Source organism: Perna viridis, chromosome 12, assembly GCF_037379345.1.
Source record: "Perna viridis isolate PV_CMFRI_1.1 ecotype Kerala chromosome 12, ASM3737934v1, whole genome shotgun sequence".
Classification (NCBI taxonomy): domain Eukaryota; kingdom Metazoa; phylum Mollusca; class Bivalvia; order Mytilida; family Mytilidae; genus Perna; species Perna viridis.
The window spans coordinates 11,108,746-11,121,474 of record NC_142456.1 but is presented as its reverse complement, the minus strand read 5'-3'; positions in this window follow the sequence as shown (position 1 = coordinate 11,121,474).

The following is a 12,729-nucleotide window of genomic DNA, read 5'->3' as shown; positions in this document are numbered from 1 at the left end:
TATGTTATTCCTAAGATAAATTACACGGCCCCAAAGTGACCGTAAAGGGTTGTATTATCAACTGGGTTCAGTATACTTAGAAAAACACATCAATATCAAGTTCGTACATGTAAATTCAGGAGCTGAAAATAGCATCATGGCAGCGTCAATTGCGCACACTTTGTGAATAAGATGGAGAACCAAACCAGTCTTGGACAACATTTGCTAGCTTCACTGTTTAAATACAAATTGAATCATAGCTTTTTTTAAGATAGGGATGACTATAAAAGTCAACAGCATGGTGTCCAGATTTAAATAAAAAATGACTTAATCAGTATTATTAATTCTTGGGTAGTTAAAAATTGCGAAACGATGACGAAACAAAACGAAACGAAAAAGAATCTATAAGAAGAGAATCGAAACAAAACCAATCAGGACAGAATCAATAAAATAAAATAAACATAAATCAGAACAAATCGAAACAAATTGAAACGAAACAAAATGAAATATTAAAAGACGTTTCGCATTTTATAGGTATCGGACTATGACAACGCATCATTTCTAACGAATGCCATGAGGATAAGGATAATGCACCAGAAAAATATACTGTATTTCATAACAAAATTTACAACATTGGAAGATTATAAGAATAATACATTTAAACAAGACTGACAAAAATTATCAAAGGTGTATTTAATTACTGTTTCATCGGGAGTGTTTAAGGTTTGACCTTCTATTAAATGAAATAATATGAATTTAATTTTTTCTCTCAAAATATGTATACCACAAACAATCGCAAACACGTGATCCTTATTTGAAAAATCTCAATCGGGTTTAATTTTGGTTGAAAAAATGTATATTATGGTTTATTTCAAAGTATGTACAAATCATCCTGATATCATATTGAAATATTGGTTCTATGCTATTCGAATTCGACTCAATATTGATGATTTCCCTAACTATAGCGCGTGTTGAAACCTTAGTGATCACACCAGGCAACTATGTCATTTATTGAAACGGTAAGTATTGCAATTGATGGACACTGTAACACCTGTATAAGGTCATATACTTTACATGGTAAGTACTTCTCAGCCGAAGAATCAAGCAAATGTGTATTAGGTTTGGCACATGAAGGAAAAAATGCAGATATTATATTCCATTATCCAAGAAGTATTTATAACCATCAGGTAAATAACCATAAAAGTATTTGTAAAGTTTGCATTTTTAAAATATTGATTAGCCAAATTTAGCTGAAATACACAATAGAAAACTGACATCAAACTTTTCCCGCACCTTTTCTTTATATAAGCAGTCAAAAAATATCTTTGTCACAAATGCTTTAGGCTAATTTAAATAGTTATTCAGCTGTTATCTAGATGTACTGGATACACTTTAGGCAAAAATAGGGGAAAATGATGTTCCACCCATTGCCTAATTCTTGTACAGGATGGTACTTAAAAGGTTGAGCTAGTTCTCGTCATGTATGTGTGACCCTTGTAATTACGGAATGCCATTTACGCCTTTATTAGCTGTTTAATGAATTTTACTACGTTGCTTGGCCGTATTAAGGTATGATTGTAAATGGTGCAAAATATAAATATAATTTATAGAATAAAAACAGGTTTTATAGCAGAACTCAAATATGTGTAAAAATGTATAGTATTTTATTGCATTATCTTGGATATCAATTCTGTATTTATCTTTGGCGTCTGTGTATGAAATCTTCGTTTACGTTGATGTTCAGTATGTTCCTTTACTCCCTACAAAACAAAACAAAATAGTGTTTAATACTACTATAACGGAAAATATGCAACATATCATGTTTGAAGAAAAAAATGTATCACAGCTACATTGACGACAAAATTTTACACACTTGATTATGGTATATTATTTCACAAAATAAAACAAAAGTTTTCCTAAGATTACGATAAAAGACAAATGTTTGGATTACTTACCAAGACCGAGTCCTAAGCCATATCCACCTCCACCGACAAGTAATCCGCCACTTTCGAGGCCGATTCCATCACCTACAATTGATCCACCGAGAATTGGTCCACTGCTGACTACAGCAGGAGCACTTACAACTGGTGCACTGATGGCTGGAACAGCTGCTTTGACTACGGGTGCGGTAATAACTGGTGCACCAACGATTGGTCCGAGTACAAATCCTCTAAGACCCGCTAGACCTAAATGGATTTTTAAAAATCCTTAGGTATTGTGTTAAATGTTGCAAAAGCCTCTAAACTTTCAAGCCAAGTTAATAATTATTCATTAGACAATACGGTTTTCGATATTTTTTATGGTTTGGAATTTAGTTTCCCCATTCTAAACCAGTGATTAAATATGCACGCGACTTTTTGACAACCGGACGGTGATAAAATTTACGCGAGAGTTTTTTCTGCCATTTTACATTTCTGAAACCAATTCCCCTTCTGCCTAAACTTGATTTAGATCATTTTCCACTCTCTACGGTAAAATTAAGATTTTGTCGTGCTTGCTACTGCTCGCATGTTGAATATTTAAATTGTATTATCTCGAGTGGAGAAATTATTTAAGTCACTAATTAATAAAGGAGGATCTGTATTTCAATTCATAAGATAAAATATCAAAGTTGTAAAGTGAAGAACCTTTTTTACAAAAGATATTATTTCATTTTCGAAATATTGTTTTCCGTAATGATTACTGAACACAAAAGCTTTTAATATCAATAAAAATATGTCAATGAATTCCTACCTAGTCCATCTCCAAGAAGGTATCCACCACCTAAAATGATAAAAAAAACATAAAACAATTTTCAATCGGGTCCTTTCATAACAATGTTGGTACATACATGATATTGTATAGCAAGTTATCATTTTGTTCGGTTAAACGACTTTAGGAAAGATCAATCATACTAAATAGGACTTTTGTTTCAGGAAAAAGTATGAATTCAGTGATTGGAAGATGGTAAAAATTGTATGTCCTCAACAGTCTAATAAATAATACAGTATGTTGTCATTTAAACGTAGTTAGTAATCATTCTGAATCATTTACAGTACAAATGATGGGATTTAAAATCATCTAAAAAACACGTAAGCTGTAAAATTTTCCCCCAAATAGACATACATACAGTTTACGTTAAAAAAAAACATCGTTAATCAGATATTTTATATTACACTAAAGATTAATCGGGAAAAGTTCTGTAAGTCTAATCTAATTTTATTTAATGTAATTTTGAATCTCGAAACAAGTAAAATTTCACCAAATGACATGTATAATTACTAAAGCTATTAGAATACGAGTTTCCTTCATGGAGAAAAGAAAATAGATTGTAGATTGTATCTGAGATATGTTCTGAACGCTATAAATAATAGCTTGACTACGCAAACAAATACGCCAAGTAAAACTTACCGAGACCACTACCAATAAGACCAGATCCTCCGTATCCTCCCTTCAAAGTAGCTGTACAGGCTGATACCAAGACGAGGAGAGTTGCACAATTGAGGAATTGCATTGTGCTTATATAGAAAGAAACAACAGATATTCTGAAAATTAAATGAAATAGCGATGGCAAAAATATTTATTGAAAAATATCATTTACATGTAGTCCAACACAAACATACGTCTTAAAAAATCAATGTAATGATTCATTTTGAAGTTCTAGATTTGAGTACCTTTTCATCTAAACAGAATTTAACATCCACTGATACATATCACTTAAAAACAAATGGTGAAACTTGTAGACTATTCAAAATAAAAACGCATATCGTGAGATACTGATCGGTAAGTATTCAAATCAACATAGAGAGATATACAAACCTAAGTTTTTTTATACACTTTTAACATGCCAGAAAAAATTACATTGAAGTAATTATGTTTGAAAAATAGAAAGAGCTATTAGAATTTGCCAATAAATCAATGTAATTTGAAACGCTCGACAATGAAATAAATAACTAACGAGGAAACTGGAGTTTTGACGATTACTTATTATGCAGTAAACAATTTAAATTTATTTACTTACAAAGTACTATCAACACAAACAAAATTAATTCTAATAAAATTTTATTTTCTAAATAAAAACATTTAGGCAAACCAAATTTGCAGAAATATGAAGTATCTTTTTTATCAATAATTCACAACGAGGAAGAACAACAGTAATTTGTACTTACGTGCTTGTGTTAGTAGTATATGGATATATAATGCTTAGAATAGCACTGCTCTTTATATAAGTGTCTATGGATGAACGGGAAAAGATGATACAAGCAAATTTCGTCTAAAATAGAAAACACTAACCCTGATCTTGTAGTCCAAAATGATAGATCACTGAAAAACATGACAAATCTGTCATCAAAATTAACCTTTCAATGAAATGCTTAACGATAAAGACACCAAAATGGTACTGGTTTGAATTATGTTGCATGAAAAAAAAGACGGAATGTTGTTTTTTTAATGAAACCGCATAAAAGAATCGTTTTAATATCACGCGGAGAGGTGCTGATATTATACTTTCAAAAGGTTTCTCTGGAATATAAAATACCCAGGGGGAAACATATTTTGTTCATTTCACTTTTCAAAAAATGACGGGTAATAACAAATTTACTGGACGGATACAATCTAGGCAAAAGGAGAATCCGTAGAACAAATAGCATTCTCAGTGTTAAAACCGAAAATTTGGAAACCACCGCAATGGTCCTGACTTGGTATAGGCATTTCAAAATGAAAGGTGATATAAACCAGGTTTTGTTGGTCGCTTAACCTCCTGGTTTCATTACGGTATATTATTTCCGGAATATTTCGGAATATTACAACACAAATAAGCAGCATAAATGTACCACCTATCAAAACCGATCAAATCAGTACTCAAAATAGTACACAGAAAATAAACGATACATAAGTGAAAATATAAAGTACTTTAAAGACGGTTAAAATCATGTACCTCAAAGTAACAAATGCAAAATAAGTTTTGAACTTGATGGGGAAATTTGTCAAGTTCAAGAAGAGTTAATAATATACAGTGGATATGTAAACTGCAGAGAATTAATTTTAGAACATCCTGAAAGTCCATCATATAAAATATGTTTGTCAGATATAGAATATACTTCAATAAGACATGGATATCGGAAATAAAACTTTTTAGGCAGTGCATGTGGCTATGTTTGCATAACATTGGACCAAAAGCCTGTGACTTAGGTAACGGTGGCGCCTTAAGAAGTCATAATAGTCGCCACTAGCTCTAGATCTGTTACACCATAACAACTGAGAACTATAAACACCATATGCATGGGAAGCTGGTATTTGAGTGCTAAAAATGGAAGTACATAGGTTTAATATCAAAATCGTCTCGTCTGATATATATTTTTACTAAGATGAATATTGTCGTCAATGTCGATCGATGTTAAAGCTACAAAATATGCGGAGGACGCTGTGTTAATAGTCTCTTTTTTCTATATGCTGGTGGATAAATAAACGAACGCCCTTCTCGAAATTTGGTATCTTTCACAAGATTTTGAACTCCGATTCATAAGAATAAAAATAGATTCGCTATACGAGGAGAATAATAAGTGTCCGTTTTAATGCCGATAATTTGTTGAAAAATTGTCCCTCTAAAAGTGACAAATATGTTTTTAGGAGAAATTCAAAATTGAAAATAGGGGTATTCAATTACCAAAAGTTGATATTTACCAATTCCGGAACAATGTGTACGTAAAGCAAACATTTTACACCACGTTACCCTTGCAAGTTTTGTATCCATTTATGTACGAATGCTCTACCTCCCTCATTCAATACTAATATGTCACCTTTATTTAAAAAAAAACAACATATAATTAAACTAGGCCAACTTTGTTTACTAAACAGTGCTCCACAAACGCATTTGTATAGCGCAAGCACAAGAGATCTTATTTGAACTAAGTGTTATGTCACTATGACTATCATGAAATTTAAAGTTGATATCACTTAAAAGTCACTGTTTATTTGTGATTCAGTGGAAATAAAATATGAAAGGTTGTTATATCAGTGTATAGTGATGATGTTAATTTTTTCATACGATTGTGACTTTGTATATCGAGTCGACTACAGTAAAAAAGGAGACACGTAGTGTTTCTAATATTCATATATGTGACCTTTACTCTGCAAAGTGTTTTGTGGCATTGACTAATTTGTTTCTTGAAAAATGAATAATAAAACACTCACTGATGTACATTTTTCATCCGTTTTTCAGGAGGCGACTTCTCCATATGAACCGTGTTTAATTCTCGAAGAAAGCACATCATTCACCGCAATAGTTTGTGTTTTATAAGGTAAATTATTATACTCTCGTCTCGTTTATAGGCTGGTAAACTCTATTTAAACTTTTTTTCTAATTGTTGGATAATATATGGGTACCTTCCTGCAAACATCCCCATACTTTTTTTCATTCTTTTTTAAATACTAAATATTTCGCTTCAATAGTCTACAGTTGAATATTAATAATCAATCATAACATCTGTGGGCAAGTGCATGCTTTCTTTAATATAAATTTCGTGTTATTTCAATATAATCATTTTTTAATATTCCATTACTCGGTGTTTCTCTCTGATGTGTTCTTTTAGAACGTAGGAACCTCTATCAATATAACGTGTTACATTTATGCCAAAACAATCCTTCTAAGCAGAGGACGCTTACCCTAACTGTGCACCTGGTCCATGCGCCCAATTTTAGTGGAGTCCGAGTTGCTCATTTGCTTTTGTTACTTTGTATGTATGATTTTAGTTACTCTATGCTCTTTGTTGTGTATGTCTGTTTTCCATGTCTGGTCTTTGTCCCTGGATTACATACTTTTGATTACCGCTATAACCTTGGTTCCCTTGATTACTGATTACTCTTTGAATATAGGACATTTTTTCATGTGCCTATTCTACCGAGAGTTCTCCCTATCAATATATCATATTCTTTGCCGCTCGGTATATCTTTATACCCTTTTTATTCATTAATTCTTCTTTGTTCAAGACATTTTATACTCGAATTTGACACATAATATGATGTTGGGTTATAGATATAAAACTAAGAATTTCTGCATTAAATATGCGATCCAGAAATATTTATTTCTTCATTGAATGATAACAAAGATTATGTTACTTCTTCGGAGATTGTTGGATTACACTCTTTTGATTACCGCTATAACTTTGATTCCCTTGATTACTCTTTCAATGATTTGCTAGTGTTCTTTGTTGATGTGGTAAACTGAATTTCTAGACACGTTTCTGTATTGACCTATTGTATAATGTTTTTCTGGTTTATGTTTTAGGTCTTATTTTAAATCTCACTTTTCTTTATCTAATTTATACAAACCATCAAGACATTTTAACTGTGACGTTTCGATACTATGTGAAGAAAATTTGATGTGTAAATTGGAGATTACACAATATGCACAATTATGAGAGTAATCTGTTCACTTATTTCTTGAAAAAAAAAAGCATTATCAGAGTTAACAAATAATTGCGAGATTGGATATGGTAAACATATTAATGAGACACTAACCCCAACGGGATGAGAAATGTCGTCTCAAGGCCACCTATGGATTTTAAATGTACGACGAGGAAACCATCACACCACACCACAGGGCTGGCTGAAGCTGACCCCAGCATTATAATATACAGGTATAGCGAAAAGGTTTCCCCTATACATGTATAATTGAGCAAGTAAAATAACTGAAAATGGAAAGTGAAAAAGAAACAAGACAACTCTTAACTCCTGGCAGGGGCAAACAATGCAAATGTGGACCATTTGTACATATAGGGTAAGCGGCATCTTTTTTAGTGCTGCATCAGCCGAGATGTTCAATGTATAAATACTTATACATAAATGTGTGACATTGATCATGATTGGTTTGCACAGATTATTTTTCTATGCATTGTATTGTTTATTTTAAGATATTCTTGTTGCCGTAGACATTAGCAGATGTCTGCCTTTGCAAAGAAGATGGTACAATAATGATAAAAAAAAAAAAAGAAACATGCATATATGTTTTATTTATAGATCACATGAGCACTTAAATATATGTTTTTTTCTAAAATGAATGATACAGATAAATACTATGTTTGTTATCCATTCAGAAAATATTACTATGGTTTTATCATTGAAAACTGGCTTTAAATCGAATTAATTGAAACTCGTATTGTGGAAGTTGTAGCATAATTAATGTCGGATTTGTTTTTCAAATATTTAAACGTAATGATATACAATAATTACATAAACTGTTCATATCATTAAAATACGCTAATCTCATTGGTTATTCGGTTTCATAAATAATATGAAACACATTTATGTTCTTGTTATAGGCCACGCCCAGAATTACTGGAGTTACTTTTATTGAACGGTGTGTATTGCCTATTTAAAGGTATCTTAGAATATAATAAATTGAGAAAATTAATATAAGACGTAATCATAACAAATGGTTGTTTTTCCTATTTGATTATTATATGGACACAAGCGCTTTATTTGGAAACGTGCCAAGGTCAACTGCTTGACACGCCGATAAAACATAAAAAAATTCTATTTTAAATTAAAATTTATCTGTGTTGTTTGAAATTTATTTGTATGACCCTTTTTTCTTCATTCATTTTTGCAGATATCCTTGCCGTTTAATTTGTCAAAGTAAATTACTAATGGACGGTTTTAATGGAATACAGTATTTCACAACATTGCAGTTCAAATTGCATGTATACATAATGCAGCAAATCATGATGTGATGTTAATCATATGTTATGCATGAATCATATTGATCATCATTTGTTCAGGTATTCACTCAGTCGTCACTTGATCAACGTGCAATATTCATATCATTTTTGACTTAAGTGAGAAGTGTTACTTTCATAAGCGAAAAGTCAATATTAACACCTGTCTATTAGGTGAAAAAAATCGTTTAATATATAAATAAATGCTATCGCAAACGTTGATTGACTTGCATATGTATGATTGCCATACACTTCAATGGTGGCTATATAACCTAAAACCAGGTCTTATGGTAAAACACACTAAAAATCAGTGTAAACAGGTGACGGTTTATATACGTATTTATAATCCTACATTTAACACAGTGATTTCACATTCATAGCATAATCACATTATAATTGTTTGATCAAAAACTGCATTCATTTACATCAAGATGAATACTCTTCATAACCATGAAAATTATTTTACGGAAACAGTTTCCAGAGTTGCTCATTTACTTTTGTTACTTTTATACCTATAATTTTGGTTATATTGTGTGTGTCTGTTTTCTATGTCTAGTCTTTGTACCTGGGTTACATTATCTTGATTTCCGCTAGAATCCTGGTTCGCTTGATTACTCTTTAACAAAAACTATGATATAATTGACGTGGTTTAATTACCCATGAACATGAATAGTGAGTAAGTGATCGGGAGCAATTATTAAAAGATGAAAAATAATAAAAAGAAATGAAATACAAATGAAACGTGATACAAGGAAGAAAGGAAGACTCACATTTTCAGTCTTATGGCCTTAATCAGAAGCGTAAACTGTCAACTAACATTTTTTTTTTTGTAATTTTAAAACCCATGTTGAGAACTGAAGTTGTTTGTTTTATTTTAATTCATTACTTTATAATTTTATTATCCCACAAACCCAGTGACTTTCAATCCTTTCTTTCTTTAAGACTTACAGCTTTCAAAACCAATGCTAATTTATTTAATATTGTTGTTTGTTTTCTAACGCCAGTTGAAAAGAAAATACAAATGAGTCATACTTCTTGCTCTACATTCGTACGTTACGTGTTATTTTCTGTAAGAACAATCAGGCACCGGGTAGATCATAGCTGGAAAAAACACGGAACATTATAGACAATAATATCTTAAATGCAGAAGTTATGTTCATTTCCTTTTTAATGTCAGTTATTGAAGGTATTAGTTCTATGAAATGCATTGTCATTATTTTCATCATCAAAGGGAGATAATTCACCCCCTAGGATTCTATTGTAACATTGCGCTTGCTTTTCTGGATTCTCTGACACTTCAAGATTAATGAGCTGTCAATTCGTCTTCCAAATACCATAAACTGTGTGTCCACATGTACAATTCGTGTATTTTTTCTTAGCCTGATTAATTATTTTTCAACTTGCCTGTTTTATCTGGTTTCAGTATTTAAAAGACAGTATAGAGCAAGACGCACTTTCTAGTAAAATGCTCCTTGTTTTCATTAAAGTTGATTATTGCATGCAAGTAAAAGTTCATGAACGGATAGGGTTTAAAAGAATCGTTGTATCTACGTTCATTGTAGATTTCTAAATGTAAAAATATCATATCATTTGTGTATATATAGTTTTTTTCTGTTGATATTGCTTGTTCAGGTCGTGTAGTTATTTATTACCATATTGTTTTGGATATAGGGGCTCATTCAATGTATACTTTATAAATCAACCCATCGTCGGAAATGCTGTAGATAACGGAATTTGTCCCTTCTTGATGTTATTAAATTTCTCTAGTCCTCAGCAAAAATATTGAAAAATAAAATGGGAAAACTGCATAGATGTCTTAAAAATCATGAATTCTTCGCGTGAATATTGTTATTAAAAAAGATCGAAATCGTGGAATGTGCATCATTTATTAGATCATAATTTAAATAATATGAACTTGGAATGGAAATATATTTTAGGCTAATATACAGATATAATGTAGTTAATTTTGTTTTTGGACGTAAAAAATAAATAAATGAAATGAAAATTAACATGTATGAACCCATGTTAATAATTGCATATATATATCAGTTCGTTAGTATTATAATTCCAAACACAGTAATAGACCCTTTTGTGGTAACTTGATGAGCATGCTCAATATACACTTCCGCTAGCTTTCATTATCTGTGAGCGTTCTTTATTGGATATCTCATTTTTTTCTACATGCTTTTGTTTAGATATTCCATGTAGGAGAATCGGGTATATAACTAAATGATTTTATGGAGTGTTGGTTGGTAGTTTCAGATTTTTTTATTGGCCTTGTATTAAAGGGTTTGTTAATGCCTTATAAAATAAGTTTAACACCGCCGTAGACATGCGCCTGTCCACTGTCAGGGGATGTTGGTCATTAATATGTTTTCGTGTCGTTATTTGACTTAAAGAAGTGTCATCGTTCTGTTATCGTAGATTTTATTATATTTGTTGTTGTCAAGGCCTTTGAAAGCTTACTTAAAGGTGTGTTTAAAAGTTGTACAATGGTACATTATTTTGCGTTTCACAATATCTGTTCCTTTTTTATTATATAACGTATTTTATGTTAAATTATCGTTGTTTTTTGTTTTTTGTTTTGTGTTTTTTTGTTGTTATGCTTTGTTTTATTTTTGTTTTTGTTTTGTTTTTGTTTGTTGTTGTTCGTTTTTGTTTGATGAGATAATAAAGCATGGAAATGTATTCAACGTATCGGTATAAAAAAAAACGCCTTGCCAAAACGCTTTCAGAAAACAATTTTTTACATGTCATTATTCTTATTATCTTTTTTTTTTTGGGGGGGGGGGTTTGTTTTGTTTTGTTTGTATTTTGTTTTTGATTGTTTTTATTTTTGTTTTACGAAATTAAAAAAATGAACATTCGAAATAGGATTATTCCTGTACAGGAAAAATAGTTATAGCTTTTGAACTTGTAGCTCGTTACGATGTATCCATCTGCGCCATAAAAACTGATTTGCTCAACGTGTCATAGTTTTCCTTTCCTCTTTCGTCTACCCCAGACATTTTATGAGCAACTCGGTGGGTGTTTCTAGAAAATCAGAGGACGCTTATCCTACCGGTGCACTTGGTCCATGCTCGCAGTTTTTAGTGGAGTCCGAGTTGCTCATTTGCTTTTGTTACTTTGTATGTATGATTTTAGTTACTCTTTGTTCTTTTTTGTGTATGTCTGTTTTCCATGTCTGGTCTTTGTCCCTGGATTACATTCTTTTGATTACCGCTATAACCTTGATTCCCTTGATTACTCTACATTTTTTTCATGTGCCCATTCTACCGAGAGTTCTCCCTATCAATAAATCATATTCTTTGCCGCTCGGTATATCTTTATACCCCTTTTTATTCATTAATTATTCTTTGTTCTTTATGCTCGAATTTGACATATATGTATCTTTAATATGATGTTGGGTTATAGATATAAAACTAAGAATTTCTGCATTAAATATGCAATCCAGAAATATTTATTTCTTCATTGAATGATAATAAAGATTATGTTACTTCTTCTGAGATCGTTGCTTTCTTTTCTAAAGCGTATTTTATAAGTAAGCAAATATTACTGGCCTAAAAATAGACGTATGGCTGTTAGATTGTGTAAGGTAATGCAGTGCACTGAAAAGATATCACATTCATCAAATCACTAACAGCTGGGCTCCTCAGTATAATACTTTCGAAATACAATGATTGATTGAAATATATGTCTCTTATAGTTTCCCTATTATCGTGTCAGAATGTAGGACAAAAAGGTAAAAGGTCAAATGTTATGAACACAATTTAAGATTTAATAAGTTCCTGGTCTCGATTTCACAAAAAGTCGTAAGTGTAAAGTTGATCGTAAGTAAATAGGTTATAAATTAAAATAGCATTGTGACGTCATGATTAACGATCAATTTTACACTTACGACTTTTTGACAAATACATCCTTTTCCAAGACTGAATGTTGGTTTTTGATTAACTTCAACGATTTGAGAGTAATAAACTACAGTGAAAGCAAATTTATTGAAAAAATGGAGATAACTCTTTAATTTGAGCAAAATTTGGTTGCTTTGTTTATGAAGTTA